At 41.6% G+C, this 22,251-nt stretch overlaps 1 protein-coding gene across 4 annotated transcripts in view; it reads left to right on the top strand.

The window, feature by feature from the left end:
• The first annotated feature begins 839 nt into the window (after positions 1-839).
• The window catches only part of PXYLP1 (2-phosphoxylose phosphatase 1), an 85,189-nt gene continuing 63,777 nt past the window's right edge, over positions 840-22,251 (top strand). The window contains exons 1-3 of one of the 4 annotated variants that reach the window (XM_075068548.1): positions 840-1,011; positions 8,820-8,997; positions 10,621-10,825. The gene's annotated coding sequence lies outside the window, so the exon portion shown is untranslated. Of the gene's footprint in view, positions 1,012-8,819; positions 8,998-10,620; positions 10,826-19,463; positions 22,185-22,251 lie in introns of those variants that run through there. The other 3 variants (XM_032771725.2, XM_032771723.2, XM_075068549.1) reach the window with 3 other exon arrangements.

The raw sequence follows: 22,251 nt of genomic DNA, 5'->3' as shown, positions 1-22,251 counted from the left end.
TGTTCCTCTGTAACTGAAAAGGAGCAATCCTGAAAAGACATGCCAGATCTCAACAGATCTCAGGAAGGCAACTGTGATCTCATTATTTCTGTTAAGTCCTTGTGGAACTTTAGAGACTAACAAATTTATTTGGGCATAAGCTTTCAGGGGCTAAAACCCATTTCATCAGATGCATGCAGTGAAAAATACAGTAAGCAGTATATACACACAGTACATGAAAAGATGGGAGTTGCCTTACCAAGTGTGTGTGTTGGGGGGTCAGTGCTAATGAGGCCAATTCAATTAAGGTTGAAGTGGCCTATTCTCAACTATTGTCAAGAAGGGGTGACTATCAAGAAAGGGAAAATTACTTGTGTAGTGCTAAGGAAGCCAGTGCAATCAAGGTGGACCTTGGCCATTTCAACAGAGAAGTTTCAGATTCTGTATGTTATGCATCATGACACTGATAAAGTCAAAAGCACCCCTGAGCTCATCCTGGGGGTGCCTCACTGCCTGGGGCTCAATCCTGAGCGGGGCCTATGGGTGAGGCTAGAATACAAACCACATCACTTCCTTTGTCTAGACGGGAAACTGAGGCACGGGCAGGGGTTCATTTGCCCAGGGTCACTCACTTGGGGAGGCAGTGGGCGCGCTGGGAGGAGTGCCTAGCCCCGCACCTTTTGAGCGTCTGGGTCCCAGGCGGCGGGCAGGCTCAGCGCGGAACACCGGTTGTGGGCAGCGCGGCTGAGCCGGAGAAGTCACCGCGCCGCTCCCCATTCGGGGGAGGAGGGAGCCCAAGATGCAGCCTCCCGGTTGTGGCTGCAGGTGGCGCTGGCTGCTGTCGCGCTGGGTCCCAGGGAGCCCCGCGTGCGCTAGCGGGGCAGGAGGCGGCGCTCGGCAGAACTTGGTCCGCTCCGCAGAGTCCGAGCTGGAGCTGTCGCTTGGCGGCGGCGGCAGCAGCAGGAGGCGGCGCGTTTCGGCTCTAGCCCAGGGCGGAGGCGCTGAGCGGAGCAGACGGCAGCCGCGGAGGAGGTAGGAACCGCTCGCCACACCTTCCCCCGCGCCGTGCCGCCCCCTTCCCCCGCGCCGGGCACCCCGGGCAGCGCCGCCACGGGGCGTCCTGCTCTGGGTAGCCTCTTCCCCCGCGGGCACTCGCAGCTCCGCGCTCCTCCGGGCACCTGGGCAGCACTGCTGCTGCTGGGCACCCCCGGCTCCCTGCTGCGGGCGGCGCTGTCACCGGGCAGACCCTTCCCCGCACCCGCTCCAGGCGCCGCCGCCGCAGAGCTCCCCTGGCTCCCTTCCTGGCGCGGGGGTTTCTGTGTCTGGGGGGAACCACTGCGGGGTGTGACCCGCTGGGCTCCTGCGCTCCCGTCTCCCGGGGGTCCCGGCCAGAGCAGCCGAGCTTGAGTGCGGGGCGGTCCCTGCTCCTCCTTTCCCGGTTGGCTCGGGCTGCGTCCGGCGCTCCCTCTAGGGGAGTGTCACTTCCCCCAGTGCTGGGCAGCTCGCCCGGCGCCAGCGTGGGGCATCCACGTAGCCCGGTCTCGTTAGGGGCAGTCGAGAGCCGCGTGCCGGCTCCGGCTCGGCTGAGTCTCCACTAGCTGGATTGCGAGCTCCTAGGGCAGGGGCTCGGTTCCATGCGGGCTGGTGCCCTACCTAGAGCAGCGGGGTCTGGTTCCCAGAGGGTCTCTTTGGTGCTGCTGTGTTACCACTAATTAGTAATATCCTGCTGTAACCCCCTCCCCCAAACGACCCTCCAACAAACTCCTCCCTTTTGGCATTGAAGATTAAGCTGTGACAGCCCTTTGAGGTTTGTTGGCCTTGTCTTTACTAGGGAAAATGTGCGTTCTTACCCTGACATAAGGAAGACAAAGCAGTTTGTAGCTTTAACTCATGCCAGCTGATGCAGAGTTTATCTCAACCTGCCAACACATCTAAAAACTACAAACTGCTTTCTCCTTGCTAGAATTTCCCTTTCTGTTACCATGTGTTAACTAACAAAAGGTGAGAAAGCATCTTTTTCTTGTGGACTAGCCAATGAGATTTAGGGCCCGAAGGACATGTCTATACAGCCACCAGCCTTAAAGGCGCTTTTGAAAATTTTACCCTAAATTTTGCTGATTAGATGTTAAGCTTCTAAGCATCTGAATCGGCATTAGGAGCCTGTCACCTAGGTGACTGAAAACTTTACCCCAGCTTGTCGCTTGCCAGTCTGAATTGTCTATTGGTGACAGCATTCCAGGCAAGTAACTTTTTTTAAAAAATGGCTAAATAATAATAAGTAATAATAATAGTAAAATATAGAATAATCCCTCATAATGGCAAAGGCTAGACAGAATCCCCCATGTCCCCCCTTGACACCTGACTTTATTTATAAAAAGAAAGGTGAGAGTTAAAATTGGTTAAAGGAGTCAATTACATACAGTAATGACAAAGTTCTTGGCTCAGGCTTGTAGCAGTGATGGAATAAACTGCTAGTTTAAGTCAAGTCTCTAGAGTACATCCACAGCTTGGATGGGTCATTCAGTTCATTGTTCAGCACTTCAGTTTGTAGCAAAGTTCCTCTAGAGGTAAGAAGCAGGATTGAAGACACAATGGAGGTGATCCCAGGGCCTTTTATAGCTTTTGCCATGTGGAGGGCATCCCATTGTTCTTACAGTGGAAAATTACAGCAACAAGATGGAGTTTGGAGTCACATGTTCATGCCCAGTTTCCCTTAGTCATTGCAGGAAGCCATTACCTACACTCCAGACAGCATGTTTACATGACACTCCACTCAGTGTAGATGGCTGTCTCCCATGGTCCATTGTCAGCCAAGTGTTTCTTGATGAACCACTTAATTTGAATACTCTTTCCAAGATGTGCTGGGTGTTACCTTGTGGGCATTACCTCAGGAACAAGTATAGAGCCAGTACTCATAACTTCACATACAAAATGATATATGCATACAGGTAGCATAATCAGAACCAGCAAGTCATAACCATTTCATAAACACCTCACTCTACAATCTTTGTACAATATTTGCTGCAAATATATAACAGTGGCTGCAATAATGATCTATATAGTCATATTTTAATCAGATAACATCACAACATACCATTAGCTATGATATGTTTTTAAGTGGTATAGTATGTCAGGTGTCAATTTTTTTTTAAATTTAATCTTTGTGAAGTTTGCTGCCTTTAATGTATTTAAGGAAAGTCCACTTTTTTCAGTGTACCGAAACTTCATCTTAAAATTTTTTTTGTTTTGAAAAGACTTTTTGACTTTTATCGAATCTCGCTTGAAATTTCTTGTTTGCATTCATTGGGTCCTTTATAGAACGTATCAGTTTTACATAATGCCCTATCAAATTCGTGGTTCATTTTGGTCAATTTCACAGTCCTAAGATTTAAAAAAATCATGATTTCGGCTATTTAAATTTCACAGTGTTGTAATTTTAGGGGTCCTGACCCAAAAGAGAGTTGTGTGTGTGTGTGGGGGGCGGGGGGTGTTGCATGGTTATTGTAGAGGGTGGGTTGAGATACTGCTACACTTACTCCTGCGCTGATGCTGGTGACAGTGATGTCTTCAGAGTGGGGCAGCTGGGAAGTGGTGGCTGCTGGCCAGGAGCCCAGCTTTGAAGGCAGATACTGCCAGCAGCAGTGCAGAAGGAAGCATGGGATGGTATGGTATTGCCACCCTTACTTATGCACTGCTGTCTGCAGAATGGGACCCTTAGTCAGCAGCTGCTGCTCTTCGGCCACCCAGCTCTGAAGGCAGCAGCGCAGAATTAAGGGTGGCATGGTATAGTATTGCGCTGCTGCTGGCAGGGCGTTGCTTTCAGAGCTGGGCACCCATCCAACAGCAACTGCTCTCTGACCGCCCATCTCTGAAAGCAGCACAGAAGTAACGGTGGCAATACTATGACTCTCCCTAAAATAATCTTGCAACCCCCTGCGACTCTCTTTTGGGTCAGGACCCCCAACTTGAGAAACAGTGGTCTCCCCTGAGAAATCTGTATAGGATAGGGTAAAAACATACAAAAGACCAGATTTCATGGTCCGTGACACGTTCTTCTTGGCCGTGAATTTGGTAGGGCCCTAGTTATACAGAATTTTAGCCTCTTAATTTCCGCAAAGTGTGAGTTCCTTCAAAAAGAGGGAGAAAAGAAAGGATTAAAAGAGATGTTCATAATCATGCCTATCTGAAGACTGAACTTTCTTGGCTGATCACTTTATGTAAGTGCTAGGAAAACAGAACTACCAAGGAGATGATCTTGTTACTGCTGATTAAGGGACAAACATCTATTTTCATCCCGAACTTTGCCTTTTAAGAATATTTATGCTATAATTGTTTATAGGTGGAGAAAAATATCTCTGAAGCAAGTGATCTGGCATTGAGTAGCTGCATGAACTGTTGCATATTATACTAAAGTTGTTGTGCCAGCATTACAATAATAATGGGATGCTAGACTAACAGATTTTGGTAATGAGTAGTTTTAATACTGATGTCCTGTTTTGACATCTGTGGAAGGAGGATTACAGCAGATAGAATTGATAGTGGGTGGGTGTGAGTGGAATGAAAAGGAAAAGCTTCTTATTTTTAATCTCTTCTCAAAAAGGTGACTAAAAGCACAGAGAGATAAATCATATTAACCTTATCTTGGTGATTTTTAATTGTAGTCATTTAAATATTTTATGTAAATTCAGCATTAATAAAACACCACTTTAATTTTTATAACAGACAATATATATGTAGGCACAGCTCCTTGTCTGCTAGAGAGTTTCTGCTAGACCATCTCCTCTCCAGAGAGAGGGATTTTGATTTGCTACGAAGGTGCCTATGGCAATGTCTCCATAATTAGGGTTACATTCTAGAATGGTCTTAAAATGGGCCATAAATTCCTGCTTTTTGTTTTTTTCTTTTTGTAAAAGTAGGCGACCAATTGGTGTAACATTTTAAGCCCTTTGAATTTTCTCTGGAGCTCTTGTCTTGTTGTTATTCTTACATTTTTAATAGGTCTTTGAAATGGGGCTCTGGCTAAAATTTTTCCATGGCAATCTGACTTTTCATTATTGACTTTTTCTTTTTAAAACGAGATTATCTATCTGCATAAAACTTGACAGGAGATGGATGCTCTGAGTAGATATGGTGCAGTGAGTAGGCTTTTTTTATTGGGTTTAGGCTTGTTTTTTAGCAGCTGTTTACATTATTATTGAAATCTTACACAAAAGAGCAAGCAAATCTGAGTGATGGAGGCTGGGCGTGCAAAATCTTCACTGTCAGGAGCTACCTTTCCTGTCACTTTATTGTATGGTAGAGAAGGGTTTCCTGTGAAGTTGTTGACATACAAGGTTTTCTGCACAGCTACTGATGGAGAAGATTTTCTCCATCAGCTGCTACGCTTCTGTCTCCACCACAAGTTTTTCTTAGGTTCCCACCCTGAGTGTAGTGTTACAAAAATCTAAAGACAGTGAACATACAAACTTTGTTAAGAAGCAGTTAGGGTTGATTCACTCACAGCCTACCAGACGCTAAATCACGAAAGCAAAGAAATGAAAAGTTAACCAACCTAATGTTATACATCCTCTACTCTTCCCCAACATACCTTACCACAAACACTGTACATCATAGACCAGGGGTCGGCAACTTCTGGCATGCAGCTTGCCAGGGTAAGCACCCTGGTGGGCCAGACCAGTTTTTTTACCTGCTGCATCAGCAGGTTCGGCAGATCGCGGCTCCCACGGGCTGCGGTTCACCGTCCCAGGCCAATGGGGTGGCAGGAAGCCGCAGCCAGCACATTTCTCGCCCGCGCCGCTTCCTGCTGCCCACATTGGCCTAGAATGGTGAACTGCAACCAATGGGAGCCGCGGTCCGCCGAACCTGCCGACACGGCAGGTAAACAAACTGTCCCGGCCCGCCATGGTGCTGTCCTGGCAAGCTGCATGCCAGAGGTTGCCGACCCCTGTCATAGACCAAGGACTGGAAACATAGTTCTGTCCTGTGGTTCTCTTTGGGGGTCACAAGCAGGTTTCAGGAGGTCTTCTAAGCAGGGCCAGCCTTAGACTAGCTGGGGCCCAGGGAAGGTGGACGAAGCCCAGGACTAGGAGCCCTGCCACCTGGGGCTGAAGCCGAAGCCTGAGCAACTTAGCTTTGTGGGGGCCCTGTGGCATGGGGCTCCAGGCAATTGCCTTGCCTGCTGGCCCTGGCTTTTATATGCAGAAAACCAGTTGTTGTGGCACAGGTGGCCGTGGAATTTTTAGAGCATATTAGGGGGCCCGAGAAAGAAAAAGGTTGAGAACCCCTGCCCTAAGACAATACCTTGCAACACTCCCTTTATCATCGTTCTGCAAACACCAAAACTAGCCTCTCCCACCATAACCGACTACTATTCCAAACATCTGCAACTGGTAGTATTGGGAAGGTGGGGAATCTGACAAAGGGGTGTATGCAGAAAGGTTTGTGGGAGGACAAAATGGATGGAGCCTTTTGTAGGTGATATAGGATGGGTTTGGAAACTAGGGTATAAGAAAAATGGCATGGTGCTCTGCTGAATGGTTTTGAATACATTTGGTTAGAAAGTGTGGATGCGGCTAGACTGTGTTCAACACTGCCTTCAAAGACTCTGCAGTGTCCATTTGAAAGAAAAATCTTAACACACCAGTTTCTTAAATTATCCTTGGAGAGCAGTTCTGATCAGGGTTTGGCAGTGTCTGCATTTGCTGGCTGTGTTCAAAACTTCTCTAGGAGTTTGAATACAGATAGTAATCATGACTAATCATGAATTAGTGATGATGGAGCCAGTAAGACAGCAGTGCTGCATTGATTCACATTGAAAAAGTTATTTATAAAAATACTGTAGCTTGGCTAGAAACCTTCCTTTTTTTTTTTTTTTTTTTTCTTAAAATCTGTCTGAAATTTTAGGAATAACAAAAGTCTATGTGGAGATTTTAAATCATGTAATTTGTACTTTCAGGTATTTTGAGAGAGACCTGGTAATTATACTGAAATACTATAGAGATTATCTACTAAATCTCATTTTACAGTATGGCTTTTTTCTGTGTAGCATCTTTCAGGCATAATATATCCTGAAGTGCCTTAAAGAAGTAAGTATAGGTATAAATTACACAGAGGTGGCAAATATAAATTAAAGCAGTCAATCATAAGGTCAGTAACAGGGTGATAATGACTTAAATTTATATAAAAATGTATATAACCCCTTCTATCCAGAAATATACCAGATGCTCACCAAATTATGAATTACTTCTGTGTGGTGAAACAGTGATTGCTTAAATGAACACTATAACACTACACAACAGTTAAGGGCAGAAAATTATGAATACTTTCTCTTAAAACTGCACAGGGTACTCCAGATAGGCTGAATGTAAGTACCTGGGCCTCAGTTTCATTCAAGTCAGTGAAACTCCATACAGGAACACTCGTGTGATTCTCTTTGCAGTATCAGGATCCTAGTTTGGAATTTGGCAGCACTCAGGAGTTAGCATTATGTTTTTGTGTAAAGTGTCATGTGATCTTTGATCACAGTTGCTCAATACCTTGATTTTTATGTCTCAGGGAAGAAATTGTGGTATATGGAGAGGAGGTGAGACTTGTAGTGATGGAGCTGATATCTTGGTACATGTCTTACATATATCCAATGGTATTTTAATATACTGTATGTATTTTAAATGTAATTGGTTGATCTTAAAGAGCAAAGATATTTTCATTGTGCTGTATAGTTATGAAATATGTGCCAGGCATTCAGATTGAACAGACAGGGAAGGTAGAGGCTTGTTCATGCCTGAAGCAGCATTTGACACTTAGGGCATAAATAGAATTCAGATTCAGAATCAAATTGGTAGAAAGTTGATCATGTTGAATTAAACAAAATAAAATAAAAATTCAGGCAACAAGAAGTAAAATTACTTAAACAAGAAGACATATACAGAGTATGCTTTAAAAGAACTATTTTTGGGGACTGAGATAATGAGGTTTGTTTTCTGAGCCAATCAGAAAAGAAGCTATTCAGTAATGCTGCAGTGAATAAGCATTACTCAGATGACCCATCTGTTAGATAAAGTTTTCATAACGGCATTAATCAGTTGTTATAATAGGAATAAAGTCAGCATTACAGAAATTTGTCATAGGATTACTGTGTCCTGTTTTGAAAATAAACCCTATGGCTTTGTCTCAACGTCTGTTTTGATAAATTGCACAACAAACCAGGAGTATTTATGTGGTGGATCATTACCCTGTGATGTTCTTTTAGAATTGATGTTCTCCTGTGAGTGAAATACAGAGGCTCTATTGTATTGTTTTCTGTATTGTTAATGATTATTTTAAAGGGACAAACGAATACCAACACCGATTTTTACCATACTCACTTCATTTGACTTTCTTCACATTTCTGTTTTGGGCTGGCTTACATTCCCTGTGTGTTTGGACTTCTGTTTCATGTTACTTGAATTTCGACTTAATCTTTTGACAGACATTCCCAGTGATGTCTATTTCGCCTATGATTCCTGAAAGAAATTTGTTAGTAATAAATGGAAAAACCAAAACAAAAACTATTGTGCAAACACTAAGTTTGCATAAGAAAGCATTTAGAAGTCAGTAGAAGTAAAAGTTCATATAGACTATGCAACCATCAGTCTGCCTGCTAGTGCATACGTTGTCTAACAGCCTTTAACTGAAAGATTCCTATGCTATTTCCTCAGCGTTGCTTGTTGTGCTATCATGGGGCTCACGCTGCTTTAAAGTCACATATGCTGTCTGTTGCTGTTCCCCCCAAGGAAATATGTCATTCTCTATAGCTATGGGGTGGAATCATCACTGAAACCTATCCCCACTACATGCTCCAGATAAATCTTCAGTGAAACTCTGGGTTGAAGAAAACAGAAGTCCCTGCCTGCTCCTAATGCACCACTAGCCCAGTATCGGGTGGGAGGAAGCTAAACTTTCTAAACCGAGTGTTAGCTGTGTTTCTGCAGAGCTGAGATGGGAGAGTGGCTTCAGTATATGCTGCTGAGGGAAAGAAGGGTGAGTACGGTCTGCTGGGATGGAAAGCCACACTTGCCCAGCTCTTTTGGGTAGAGGGGGCAGGAAGCAGTTCTAGCACTTAGCTGCCTCACTGTTTTACTTCAGCTCTGTGACAGAGCAGTGTAGATAATCCTGAAGGAAGAAAAGTGATCAGGAGACCCATTGTTCAAGGAGAGGGAACAGCAGCTGTAGTGGGAGTAGGACCACAAAAAAATCTTAGGCCGAGAACCAGAAATCCAACCTGGGAAGTAGAGAGCATAGATAGCTTTTATTTTTCCTGGTTAACACTTTCTGTTCTGTGATACTTCTTACGTTTACCACAGGAAGTACCTCAGTAAAGTTTAAAGTATGGTAAAAAACTTAGTGGCAACTGCTGCAGAAGAAAATTGTTTCATTTCAGGGTTAGTGAGAATCAGGTGAACTCTAATGGTTAGATGCTATAGGATTTTAAGCTAGTTGCCACTGAAGGGAAAGTCAGCTGATGACTGGATGCAAGGTTTGTCTTAAAGTGGTAGGGAAGTTCCAGGCTAATCTGGTGAGTGGACAGAAGAGTTGAGTACTTAATTACTGCTTGACACGTTAAAGGCTCTCCGCAAATGCATAGATTCTGTGATTGAGGAACAATACACCAAAACAAAGTGGTTTTGTGTATCCAGGATAACAATGGATACATCCCCAACCCTAGCTATTAGCTGTGATATTTAGAGGGTGATACTGAACAGGTGGAGAACAGCTAGAGATTCATACAGGATCACATAGGAATTCAAAAAAGCGTAATTGACTTAAGAGCACAAGTCCCATTGACTCTCTGCAAGAAGAGGATAATATGTAACTTTTATTATGAGATTAGTAAGCAGAAATAAATGTATTTCTTCATACTAGTACCAATTCAAGTGTTGGACAAGGTGCTTGCAGAGTGGTCTGCAAAATTTGATTATTCCAGACAACCTAAAGATTCTGTCTCCAAAATTCATGATTGGTCACAGTACTTTGACCTGAACCGGTGGCTTGATCACCAGTTAATTCTGCCTGGATCCCTGCAAGATACATCTCCAAAGATAGTGTTGCGGGGAGGAGAGTGGGGGCAGGGAGAGATATTGTCAATAGAAGAGAATGTAGGGCTATTGGAGTAGTGGAAGGCAGAATAAGCATGCAAAGGATTAGATAATGAAGCCGCCTTCCCTTCCCCCCTGCAGAGGCCTGGGGGCAGCTCCCCCACCCGCTCCCTCCCTGCAGAGGCCTGCCTCCCCCCATGGGGGAGGGGGCTGCGTAGGGCCCCAGAATAGCTAGGGATGACCCTGTGTGTGTATGTGTCTGCTTGTGTATGGGGAGGATAATCATCCACAAAATGAGGCCTGCCTTTCAGCAAGTATTTAAAAATTCAACCTTCCCCTGCCCGACCCTGGCACTTTTTTGAGGTCATAATGTTTTCTGATCATCCACTGTTTGTGAACTGTTTGTTGTCTGTTTACACTCTAAGCCCTTAGAGGGCATGATGGTACATTTCTGAGTGTATGGAGGCCACTTAAGATTTGAACGTATCAGGGCATGTGTACACTGAATTAAGTTACATTGATGTACAGTCAGCGCAGTAATTAAATTGGTTTTGTATGTCCAAACTAGCTTCTTCTGTTGGCGGTGCAGATCCTTACCAGGAGCACTTGAGCCAGCCATCATGTCGGCCATCGTGGGACACTCACAGCCAAAGCCCTGCCGACCAGGACTGACAGCCACCAGGGGCTGACAACTGGAAGAGTCAATACAGAGTCTACACCAGGGGTCGGCAACAGTGGTGTGCCGAATCTTCATTTATTCACTCTGATTTAAGGTTTCTTTTTCCTGTTATATATTTTAATGTTTTTAGAATTTCTCTTTCTATAAGTCTATAATATATAACTAAACTATTGTTGTATGTAAAGTAAATAAGGTTTTTAAAATGTTTAAGAAGCTTCATTTAAAATTAAATTAAAATTCAGAGCCCCCAAGACCGGTGGCCAGGACCCGGGCAGTGTGAGTGCCACTGAAAATCAGCTCGCGTGCTGCAGGTTGCCTATCCTTGGTCTACACTGACATTCTGTCAACTTAACTACACTGATCTAAGTGCTATGCCTCTCATGGAGTTATTAAGTCAGAGCAGTATAGGGTGACCAGAGAGTAAGTGTGAAAAATCGGGACAGGGGTTGAGGGTAATAGGAGCCCATATTTAAAAAAGCCCCAAATATCGGGACTGTCCCTATAAAATCGGGACATCTGGTCACCCTAGTGTAGTGGTCGACTTACATTGGCGAGAGCACCATTGTAATGTAAATGCTTAAAGAGTTAGATTGATGTAAGCTTCCTTACGTCAAGCTAACTCTCTAGTGTAGATCAGACATCAGTCATTCCATATCTACTGGTGGATTATTATAATTTAATTAAATGTGTATGTTCTGGGATGTTTGCAATCAGTCAGTGTTACTGCAGGAGTTGGGAGGCTTATCTCAGAATGGAATTCTGCTGTGCTGCAGAGTGCATGGGGCCATCACTACTTCTCTGCCTCCTTTCAAGTTCCAAATTAATTTTGAAGTAGCTATATTAGGAAAGTGATGCTCAATTTTTTTTTTTTTTTAAAGCAGAAATGTTACTTCCTTCCATATCCAGATGGCTGAAGGGATTTTTTTTCTTTTTTTTTTTCTTTTTAACCTTTAGAAACCTGTCATCTCACTAAATGGGGAAGGGAGCGACAGGAATTGCCCTGAGATTCTAGCCTTTCATTTGATGTGGTTTATAGCATATAAACATACCAGTTCAGGAAGATCATAAAGCCTGTGTCTCGTGTGGCCTGCACAGTGAATCCCTGGACAGTTGGGTTATCAGACAGCAGTGTGGAAGGAGAAGGAAAGAGCAAGAGTGAAGTTAGCCCTGAAGCAGTCAGTGTTAGTTAGGCAGGAAGAGACACTGCAGGCTGCTCATGCTTAGATTTCACAACCAGGCTGAATTACTTGTTAGGAAGGAGTTAAAGGAGCTCTTGGACCACAAGGTGACATCTAGTGTCTCTCTACTTCTGAGGGAAAGTGGGATCCTGGTGTACAAGGTGGTCAAATGAAGCCTGAGCTAACAACACCCACTTGTGATTTGTTCTGTGCGTGTCTGTCTCTCTCCCCTTGTCTCACCAATAAGTATACCGTGTTCACTAACTCAATTACCTTATATTAAGGATTTTCTTTAAAGCAAGACCTTTGAGTCCAGTCAGACCTAAACATGGATAATTTGAGCTCCAAAAAGCAATGTTTCAGCAAGTTAAGAGCATGTGAAAATGGGAGAGGAGGGTTGTTAAGGTTGCAAGACAACTTCTAATATTATAGTAATAGTTTCTGGCATAGCTGTGTAGTACTCTTAATGGGGGCATGCCATAAAGTCTAAAACTAAAGGATTTGTTTATGATCAAAAGTTATTTGAAAACTGTTAAAAGCTTCATAATTTGACAGATTTGATTATAAAGTAATATATTGGGGAGGTTAATGTACAGTGCAATCTGTGGTCCACTATCTTCTGTTCCATTGTAAAATGTATTCTGAAATTCTCATTTTGTCTTAAACTTGAAACCATATAAGTCTTAATAGCAACTTTTCCATTTACAGAAATTTTATAGCAGCAGTTTATAAGTGGTTTTCTGCTGCAGTGATTTAGTTTCTCAGTCTTCATTTTGGTAACCTAAAAATGTGCAGAATCCGTTGAGGTTTTTTTTTTTTTTAAAGGATAGTCATTTGTACAGGTTTCTGACTGGCTTAACATAAAATGAATACTCCCAATAGGCTGAAACGTAAATTTAACAGCACATTGGGAGTGGGCAGAGGAGTATGAAGGGAGTAGCAAAAAGTACTTGGCTTCTTTTAAGTTAAGGTGCTAGAGAAACACAAATGGATACAACATTTCCCAGGGCCGCCCGGGGGGGTGGGAAGGGGAGGAGGGAGGGCGCAAGTGGGACAGTTTGGCCTGGGCCCCACAAGGGGCTCCCACGAGAATATAGTATTCTATAGTATTGCAACTTTTTTTATATTGAAGGGGTCCCCAAAGTTACTTTGCTCCAGGCCCCCTGAATCCTCTGGGCGGCCCTGACATTTCCTTGTACTTAGTAGAGCTTTTGCTATTTTCTTCTTTTCTTTGTTGGTTGCAAGGAGTGTGGATGATGTTTAAATTTTTCATCTGTAGTAGAGGATTGCAACCAGTGGCAAGATATTGTATAATTTTTCCCCAACAGATGTCAAAGAAATAATAGTATGTCTTTGGAAATTCAAAGATTTACAGCAAATACACTGTTTAATTTTGTCGTATGGTATGACAGACACATGCAATACAAGCAGTTTTTTAAAAAAATTCCTCTATAGATAGGTCTGTAGTGATACTAAAGTCTTCCTTTTGTTTAGTAAAGGTGTACTGGTAAGTAACTTACAGTAGTATTACATATTTATCATATTGGCTAAGCTTTTTGTTTGTTCTTCTTAACTAATGGAACTATAACAAATGTTAATTTTTAAACTTGAGTGTCCAAAACTAGAAAGTCTGAAATGGCTGAGAGATATTACATCTGTAGATCATTTGCTGAAGATCATTTGTTCTTAGTCACTGCTGAAAAATGTAATGAAATGGTATCCATTAGTGTATGAAGAGCCAAATTTTACTATTACTTTAGTATAAATTGGGATTAAGTCCATTGAAGCCAAGGAACAAATTTAATTTGGTTGGAAACATCAGAATAAAACTGAAACTAGCTATAAACAGGGCCACAAAACAAGGTACATATGGAATTACTTTTTACCATGCATCTGTAAACTCTAAATTGGAAAAAGTCAATAAATCTACTATATCATGCACCTTTGCGCCTGTATTTTTGTGCACAAGCTTCTGTGCACAGATATAGAAATAAACATAGCATGATAACCCAGATATGTCACATTCCATCACCAATTACTTCTTAGTGATCTTCTCTTCTTGATCAGCTGCTGCAAAAAGAAAATTGCTTTGATCCTGTATAATGCTTGTAATCATAACAAAAACTATAACAAACACAGACTTAGAATAAATGCATAATAGTTCTATTACACACCACAATCTCAAGGCTCTCCCACCATCTTTTTCTGCTTTCATCTGTCCTACCAAAGAACCATGTAAATGGAAAATACTGTAAAAATAAATAAATAAATAAATAAAATACAAAATTGTACTACAGATGGTCTTGATATTGAGATCCATATCCTAGATAGTTGGCTATTTGAAATACAAATTGCATATAAGCATAAAGGCAGAATTCTAAGTTGAATTGGGAAGAGTAGGGGGTCCTGGCTAAGCAGTTGAGTGGAGTTTAAAGTACCTAGAGTTACACAGGCTATGTCTACATGACAGCTGCAATGCTTCAGTGTAGACAGTACAGCGACAGGAGGGGTTCTCCCATTACTATAGTTAATCCACCTCTCCAAGAAGTGGTAGCTATATCGACAGAATAATTCTTTCATTGACCTAGCGCTGTCTATCCTGGGGATTAGGTCAGTTATACTACATTGCTCCAGGTTGTAAATTTTTCACACTCCTGCACAACGTAGCTGGGTCAACCTACCTTTTATTGTAGTCCTGGCCACAGACTCTACAGAAGAGACCAGATTAGAAGGGTGGACCTAAGTTTGGTAACATAAATGACAGAGAACAAGGACCTTGGGGATAGAATTATCTGGCATAAATTAGAGACAAAGGAAATCTATTTGATAGGGTTTTGTTATAGGCCATCTGATGAGAAGGATCATCAGCATGAGTATAAATGGAAATTAAGGCCTTGTGGAAATGGCAAACAAATTCATAATTAGAGAAATCAGTTAGTGAAATACAGACTTATAGCTGCAGTACTCCATTGGAAGAATTGAACATTAGTTCTATGGTTCTGGGTGCATGACAATACCTACCTTCCTTACATCAATGGTAAAGAACAGAATTATGAAGAAGCAATTTTAGATTTGGTTCTGAATGCCGTGGAAGACATGATTGCAGATGTAAATAAAGGAACTAATACAAAGAGTAAATACTTGAACCAGATTGCAGAATACAAGGATTTCAAAGCTGACCTCCACCCTGGCATTTTATCCAAATGTTTTCGAAGAAGCAATTTTAGATTTGGTTCTGAATGCCGTGGAAGACATGATTGCAGATGTAAATAAAGGAATAATACAAAGAGTAAATACTTGAACCAGATTGCAGAATACAAGGATTTCAAAGCTGACCTCCACCCTGGCATTTTATCCAAATGTTTTCAAAGTTTAATGTATTATTTTATGTAAAATAAAAAGGAGCTAACAAGACAGATGTAACAGTAAGTGCAACTCATAATCTCCTCTGTGTGAAATCCTCTTTGTCTTTCTCCCACCCTTTGTTTCTTATTGTGGCTAATTTAGACTTTTGTAAGCTCCTCAGTGCAGGTATCTGTTATTTTTTGTCCTCTCTGATCGATATGTTACAGCTTTTTATAAATATAATACCAAAGGCAGGAGGAGGTAGAACAATTGCAATAAGGATATTGCCAGACTCATAGAAAGGCAGGGTGAGACAGCAAGTTGCTTAACGTTATTCCTCTCAAGTGCAGACAATTCTGGGGAAAAAAAAAAAATCCCCTTCCCCTGAGCTTATTTTAGACTAGTAGCAAGGGAAGGCTTTTGGGGAGGTAGTGCAGAGCCTAGAAAATAAAATCATGGTGCAGTCACCACCACTGAGAATTTTTGTGAAACTCTTGTGGCATATATGCAGTAGTTACAGTAACAGTGTTAAGAATGTGGAGGAGAAACGCTCACTCCAATAGGCGGATCTAGATAAACTACTTGTGTCCTGCCCCTATAATTTCCTGTTACTAAAAATTAGTAGATGTTCATTTTCTTCTCAAATGTCTGTCTTTAGGAATCATTGATTATGCTGAAACAGCTGAATTTATTGATGGTCTCTAATGACTATACTTACCATAAGTAGTAGTGGCTTCTCTGGCCAAAGTAATGTTTCACTATTCAAGCGACTAGCTTGTTTTTGTTTGTTTTTTTTGCTTAAGTAATGTTATATGATGGCATATATCACATTGATATGCCATAATGTTCCAGCAGTGCCCCTCTGCCATGTACATTGGCTAAATTGGACAGTCTCTACGCAAAAGAATAAATAGATACAAATCTGACATCAGAAATTGTAACATTAAAAAACCAATAGGAGAGTACTTCAGTCTCTTTGGTCACGCAATAACAGTTCTAAATGTGGCAATTCTTCAACAAAAAATATTTCAAAAACAGACTCCAACGTGAAACTGCAGAACTGGAATTAATTTGCACACTGGACACTATCATATTTGTCCTGAATAAAGACTGCGTGTGGTTGGGTCATTAGAAAACCTAAACCTAATTTCCCAGTACTACTTTCCCCCTACTGTTACTCACACCTTCTTATCAACTGTCTGAAATGGGTCACTCTCCTACCACTTCAAACGTTATTTTTCCAACTTTGGTATCCTGCTGTTAATTGAATTGTCTTGTTAGATTGACCTCACACTTGGTAAGACAATGCCCATCCTTTCATGTATTTATACCTGCTCCTGTATTTTCCACTCTATGCATCTGGTGAAGTGGGTTTTAGCCCACGAAAGCTTATGCCCAAATAAATTTGTTAGTTATGATGCATCGTGTACAAAATCAACGAGGAGTCCTTGTGGCACCTTAGAAACTATGTTATAACCATATCATAGTGATACCACTGTGATGAATATGGGGTGCAGTATTACATTCAGCTCTGTTCTTATAATTGGTTATCTTTTTTAGGACCTTAAACTGGAGTTATTTTGGGTTTTGGTGCTACGTAAAGATGTCCTGATGAATGTAGATAACACTGATGTTGTCTGCCTAGCCAAAAAGAAGTGGGGAATCAGAAATTTCTTATTGTAGGTATTTTACTAAGTGAAGAAGCATTTATCCTCTCATTTGCTGCAATGTGCAGTGGGATAATGGACACTCACCCAGATAGAATCACATATGCTACTATATAACTTTCTGAATTTGGTTCTGTTTGTGAGACATTAATAAGGATCTATGTTCTGGTATAGAGGGACGCTTACTGTATGCAATTTGATATATTTGCTTTCAAAGATCTTCACTCAGTGTTCTTTCCCTTCTTTAAAATGGACCCTTCAAAAGTATAGTACTTCTAACAATTCAAGTCTGAATGTGGAAACTGAAAATAGAAAAAAAAATTTATAATCCCATCTGCTGCTATCACTTTCAGTTCAGTTACCTTCAAAACAAGGCTTTCTTGTATGCAGGAAGAAAAATCCTTACCGTGCAATGAAAAGATACAAGACAGATCAAAAGCAATTGGAAGCTCTCAAAGAGATAGAACTGTCAGTAGTAGATATGAGACTAGGGGCAGGCTGCCTAAATTCTTCAGTAACTTTCCCCCAATTAATCCATGAACGTCACCCTGTACCAGCCCATAAATTTTTTGTTTCCAGGCGATCTCTCCTCAATTTCCAGACTGGTTTTGCTACTGCAGACCCTGATAGCACAGTATGGTTGTTGTGTCTGTCTCTGGCAATCATTCAGTTATAGGCTTTGAAGCTTTCTTCCTTACAACTGTGACTGTTTCCCTTCTCCATTTCACAGTGACCACATGACCAATGTGATGTTGCTGGATCTGCCATACCAGATAAGCACAGTAATTGTATGGAAGCAGACTTTGAAGAGTAGTATTGATTATTATGGATATATGCTATTTTAATCAAGTAAATTCATTCAGCTGTCATGGTGACTCGGTGAAATAATGAGCTTACACGCTAAGTAAGATCGTAGGTTTGCATCCTAGATGGATGCAGCTAATTTAGAGGTAATGTTATTAGTCAAGTGGCACAGATGTACAGAATGGTAATGATTATTTTGGGGGGTTGGACAAGTCTAATTTCTCAAGAACTTTTAAAGTCCTTGGTAGTATGGATATATTTTCAGTGCACTGTGTGAAATACTAATAAAAAAACCACCTTTCTTACATAAGTCCGAGGAGATCTTGCAGTGATTTCCAAACATTCACAAATTCAGTCAGACATTTCTGTCAAGTAGGTTTCCACATCTGAAGTTGAGAAAACTGAGGCAGAAAGAAGCCATGACTTGTCCAAGATCTCAGAAGAAGTCCAGTAGAGGCAGGAATGGATCCCAGATTTCCTGACTCCCTCTCTACTGTCTGTTAATAACAATACCATTCTTTCAGCTTTGAGTGAATGTGCAAGCAGTTGCACGGCGTACGTTAGTACATACTGACATCTTTGTGCTTGAGTAGGTGGTAATGGGGATACTTTAAACTAGATCAGTAATCTTCTGCCTTTGTGATTTGTTAGAATAAATATTGGACACAATTTGAGAGGGAGGAAAATAAAAAAATCATATAGCAAGGACATATACCGTATTAGGTGTCCAAGTAGCTTTTCTTTTAATTATTAGCTACATTTGGTTATAGGAGGTATCATTACATTATTTTTTTTTAAAGTGTAGGTCGATTTTGTGTGTCTTATGATTAGTAATGTCTGAATGAGGTTTGTGGTTCAGCAGAATTTCTTTATCCAATCTAGCATTATGTCTTGAGCTGAATACCTATATCACTTAGTTATGTGCAATAAATTCTGTGATTTATACCAGTTTATCAACCTACTGATAGAATGCCAGTGCCGAGAACGCTGGGTGTGGACTGCGTTTCTAGCAGTACAGTATTTATTCATCTTTTAGAACAAGAGAGTCAGAGACTAGAGGATCACGAGCCAACAAGTAGAGCCAATGTTATGTCAATTGTTGATGATAAAATTGGCCTTTGGGTACTGAGAGCTTTCAAGTGGAGACAGTGAGGCTAGGACATGACCTGCACTCTGAACCACCCATAAAGTAAATAGATAAAGATCAATGTACTCCAAATGTCATCCAAATAGCAGCTGCTCTGTAATACTGTGATCTTTAATTCTGCAGCAATATTTCTAACTCTGTAATAGTGTATTTCTAAAGATTGGTCTACACCACAGAGTTAGGGACACATAAGGCAGCTTATGTCAACCTCAGTCTGTAAGTATGTACATTACAATGTTGCTCCCGCCAATATAAGTCTCCCACTACATCGATCTAGTAATTCCACCTTGGTGAAAGGCATAGCAGTTAGATCAATGTAGTTAGGATGATGCAGTGTCTGTGTAGACCAGTGGTGGACAACTTGTGGCCCGCTAGGGTAATCTGTTGATGGGCCACGAGACAGTGTTTACATTGACCGTCCGCAGGCACGGCCACCCACAGCTCCCAGTGGCTGTGGTTCACCATTCCCAGCCAATGGGAGCTGGGGGAAGCGGCACCCAGCATGTGCCTGTGGCCTGTGCCACTTCCCACAGCTCCCATTGGCCAGGAATGACGAACCGCAGCGACTGGAAGCTGCTGGCGGCAGTGCCTGCAGACGGTCAATGTAAACATTGTCCCGTGGCCCACCAGCAGATTACCGTGATGGGCCCCAGGTTGCCCACCACTGGTGTAGACTCTGTATTGCCTACATTACCTGTTGGCTGTCAGCCATGTGCAGGGCTCACAGCTGTTGCCTCCCCACCCTGGGGCTCACAGCTGGAGCCCCCCTTGCCCCAGGGTCAACAGCCCCATGTGAGTTGGCAGCTTGGGTTGTTGACCTCATGGTGGAATGGTTCCAGCTGTCAGTGCCCCACACAGTTAAGTCTGTGGAGGTGCTCCTGGTGAGGATGCACGTAACCAATGGGGGCATAGTGTGGACATAAAGCACTGCAGTAATTACTCTGGTGGCTGTACGTCAACTTAACTTAGGTCAACTTAATTTTGTACTGTAGAGAAGGCCTAACATCAAAAGCACGTTGGCTATGTGTTTGCCTCCTCATCTTTTTCTGATCACGTGGAGCGAGTTTTGGTTTTTTGGGGGGAGTTCATTTTCTTGCCCTTAGTTTACGCTTTCTAACCCCCCCTTCTTTTTATGTACTACTCAATTAGAATATACTTCTCAAAGTTCACAGTTGAATGTCCAGCCAGTATAACTAACATATATTCTATTGCTTCTATTTAATGTTTGCAGTCTTAATGCTGTTTTTCTCTTGAATACCACATCTATCAGTATTTTAAACAAGTTGTTTCATTTCATAGTACTGTATCTGTGCATCTGATCCCATGATACTTGATATCAAGTGACAGCTGACAACAAATTTTATTAGCAGACCCTTTATTGAACACAATTACTCTTCAGGAACTGTCCTAAATCAATCATAACATAATGACTATACTTTGTTAGCATGCCAAAACATGTATAATTAAAAAAAAAATCTTGCTTTTGTATTTACAATCTCTGAACTATTTAGTCTAAACATTAAATCTTAATTCCAAGAAGAGTGAAAGTTTATGCTAATTAAATCTCTTCCATAAATATCCTGGCATCTGTTCTCCCCACTTTCTTCAATCTAAGGTCTTCTCTAAGCTTCTCTCTCTTCATTTTTTTTGGCACATTGCATTATATACCAACATTATTAACTAATGATATTGGGATAGGGGAGGTTGGTACTCATTCTTGAGATTTTTCTTCCTCATATATTTTACCTTTTCTTCCCCTCTACGTTTAAATTTGTTTTTCCTGTAGTTTTCCTTCTGTCCTTCCATCTGTTTAACTTAACTGCTTCTTTCTCTCCTGGTGGTTTGTAATCAGTCATCTTTATGTCTCACTTTTTCTCCTTCACAGCTCAGTTTAGCATCAGTCTGTGGGCTGGCACACTTCTCGTTAAGAGATTACACTAGTGTATAGTGAGAGTTATTATTCTGAAAAGTTAAAAGGGCCCTTTAAACTACAGGCCTTCCTTCCCATTTATACTCTCTCTTTTTAGCCATGCATTTCTTACTGTGTTCCCATGCCAACTATGGCACTGGTGGCATTTTGGAAAAGTATAGCAACAGGCATCGGTTTCTAGTTTCCCAGAATCCTCAGTTCTTTATAGTCTCTTGGAAATTAGTATAACAAAATGGAAAGACAGTTCTCCCAATATAATCAGTATCCTTTGAGACAGAGAGAGAGACAATCTTGCAAAGACTTATAACTCCTAGCTTTATGGACTGAGAAATCCGATTAATTTTATAACCAGAAAAGCACACATCCCCATTACAATACTTAAAACTCATAATAATCAAAATTACATGAAGCTGCTTAAATCTACTGTTAGATTAAAATTTTAGAGGTAGCTAATTCAGCCCCACAGTCTAATTATACCATGTTAAAAACACCCCATCCAGTTCCTATCCTGTCCTATTCTTAAGGGAGATTATAAGCTTTTCAGTGTGTCTGAAAGTTTAATAAATCAAGGCTCTGCAGGTCTAAGTGGAGAAGGGCATTTCCAAGCTGGTAACCCCTGCCACCAGTCCATCCCCTTTCTTGTTTTATAGCAGTGTTGGTTCAGACTGAGCACATTCACTGACTACTGCTATAGGAATAATGATTTGAGGGAAGAGGTGGTCTCTCCAGAAATGCGGCCCATTTAGGACTTCAAAGGTCAATACCAGCACTTTGAATTCCACCTAGAAGGCCCCAGGTAAACTGTGCAGTTTTCTGTGCACCATTATCATGCATGCCAGCGTAAGTTCTAATTCATAAATGGACTCCTCCATTCTGGACTAGACATCTACTTTCTCTTGACTTATCTCCTCATAAATATATGCTCCATCATGCTGTGTGCTAGCCCCATTGAGTAACTGTGTAATCTTATTGATGTTGCCCTTCTGTTTCTTTCCCTTTGCCAATTGGATTGGTTAAGTTGCCTTTAACACTGTTTGACGCCCAAGAAACAATCCAGAGGGCTACAGCGGTGCTGCTTTAAAAACGATACACAAAGATGAAGAAGCCCATCAGGACAGAACCAGTGCTGCCTTGATATAGATGGTCATCTTTGTCTTATATTGCGTACAGGTCCCTAAATTTGGTCTTGCTAAGCAGATCAAGATAGGAACCAGTAGAAAGAATTTACTAATCTAGTTAATTCACTGTTTCGTGACACCGAAGAGTGTTTTCACAGGTTTTATCCTTAATCTGAGAAAATAATAGTCTGACAATTTTGACATTGGGAACCCCCATGGACTGTAAACAATCAAAAAGACTGAGGTTAGAATTCCAGCAAGAAGGTAAGTATAGCGGTCTCTTCATCTCCAAAACAGGAAAGTATCTGGAGTGGCATTTTCCATACAAAGA

The sequence above is a fragment of the Chelonoidis abingdonii genome, chromosome 8 (assembly GCF_003597395.2).
Source record: "Chelonoidis abingdonii isolate Lonesome George chromosome 8, CheloAbing_2.0, whole genome shotgun sequence".
Lineage (NCBI taxonomy): Eukaryota > Metazoa > Chordata > Testudines > Testudinidae > Chelonoidis > Chelonoidis abingdonii.
Note: the sequence above shows the minus strand (reverse complement) of the source record. Positions and strands in the feature narration are given on the sequence as shown.